At 35.7% G+C, this 2036-nt stretch overlaps 1 protein-coding gene across 6 annotated transcripts in view; it reads left to right on the top strand.

Moving 5' to 3' along the window:
* The window catches only part of CEP112 (centrosomal protein 112), a 328322-nt gene that overhangs the window by 247181 nt on the left and 79105 nt on the right, over positions 1–2036 (top strand). The window lies entirely within an intron of this gene.

Below are 2036 nucleotides of genomic sequence, written 5' to 3'. Positions count from 1 at the left end.
TCATAAGTTTTTAAAATAACTGTTCAAAAATAGTGTCATTATTCCCCCAAAAGAATCTCATTATTCCCCCAAAGAATGTAAGGTTTCATTTTCCACAGAAAAGCAAGCATGCTGTCCTCAGAACATCCTGGACTTTGCTTGTAGTTCCTTCCAAAACCTGCATTTATTTTATTTTTTTTTTGATGTATTCTTGTCATAAATCTTCTGAAAATGAGAGATCCCTGTTTCATAACCTTGTGGTCATTTGAAGAACCTCTATTTTTATCAGTCAATTATAAAGGTAATCCAAATCTTACTATTTTTTAAAGAAACAAAATTACTTTGTACTTTAAAAATGTGATTGCGGTGGTAGATCTGTGAACCTAGACATGTGATAAAATTGCATAGAACTAACACACACATGTGCACGCACGCGTGCGCGCACACACACACACACATATACACAATGAGCACATTATAGAATTAAACTCACCACTTCTCCAAAATTGTGGTTCACTCAACTTGAAACACTGCAATAGTCATTGAAGGAGTAAGTTATTTTTACTATCTGGCCCCACGTTCTTATAAAATACCAGTCTTAAGTTTCATGTCGGGCCAAGGAAATCTGGCTCCTCCTTATCTCTGGCTCCTCCAGCTCCGTGACTGTGAGGAGCTGACTATTCTGTCCCCGGGTTTTTGACATTTTCTGTAAGAATTTAACCTTCCCTGTTTCATTAGAAGTGCGATGAGAATTAATGGAATTATGCCAGAATGGAAACATTTCATCAAAATTCAAAAAACAGATGAAAACATCTTCATTCTCAGTAAACGAATTCCTCTACCGATAGCGGAAGATTCAAGTTTGCATGCAAAAATATTAACGTACTCCTATTAAATATTTTGTTATTTATTTCTCAGTTGTCTTAATAGTTAATTATTTACAAATTCTAAATGCTAAACTTTGCTAGTGAGTTTGCTCACTTCTAAAAGCATAAATACTCCATACTTCATTGTAAATATGTTATTATTAATGTCAAGTCCTAATATTTTATAGGACTTGGCTTCTGAGAGACTCCAGAACGTTTTTATTTATTGCCTTATAATGCTGCAATCTAGTTTTGTCATCAGATAATAATTGGAAAAACTGAGCTTCGAGGAAGATAAATAACTTGTCCCCTATTTCTCACCGACTACCCCTGCCCGTAGAACCATCAGAATTATGTTCCACCCCAGGAGTCAGGGTCTTCAATTAGAAGAAACAGCCTTTTCCTGCTTTTAAAAAAGTCATCACTATTAAATTTGAAACGAAGTAGATGCAGCCAAGTCAAAGAGCAGCAATGCCAGTGAGCCCGTTAATGCAAAGGTCTGTCATCACGTGATCACTTGGAGAACTGGGAGGAAACCGCGTTGTGGAGAGAACCAGTTCTCGAATGTAGAGAATACTACAGGAGGCTCTGAAATGACACTGTGTGGACCCAAACAAACTTTCATGGATATATCTCACTTAGGAAGAAAGCAACCTATTTGGAACTATGTCATAATAAACTTCTCTTCGATACCAAAACTTATTAAAAGAGAAACGAAGTAGGCTAGTTAAAAGAATCAGTTAGTGCAGCGTTTAATCTGACTGCATGGTTCAAATCCTGCCTTTCTCCTTGGCTGGATGTCGTCTTCAACAATGTGAAATATGTGACTTCTTTCTATGCCTCTGTTTCCCCATGAATAAAAGGTGGGCCATATTAATGCTGGTCCCCCAGTAGTAGATGACATAGGAGCTTAAAGTGTTTAGCACAAAGCACAAACATTAGTGAATACTCAAAAATTACTGTGCATAATTAGGTAACTATGAAGAAAATAACTCTGTTCCTTATTTTCTTTGGTTATGATAGTTCAAAGTATGAATGGCAAAAATAGCTTTTTCATTCTAATAAGTATATTTTTCAGTAAAATAAATCTGATGCATTTCATATTTTTGTGATCACAGATGTTCTTTCTTCTGATGAGTAAATATTGTGGAATGTTGGAGTGGAAATGTCTTCCAAATATATTTTGTTCAG

Source organism: Pteropus alecto, unplaced genomic scaffold, assembly GCF_000325575.1.
Source record: "Pteropus alecto unplaced genomic scaffold, ASM32557v1 scaffold134, whole genome shotgun sequence".
Taxonomy (NCBI): domain Eukaryota; kingdom Metazoa; phylum Chordata; class Mammalia; order Chiroptera; family Pteropodidae; genus Pteropus; species Pteropus alecto.
The sequence above is the reverse complement of the archived record's forward strand: the minus strand, read 5'-3'. Positions and strand labels throughout refer to the sequence as shown.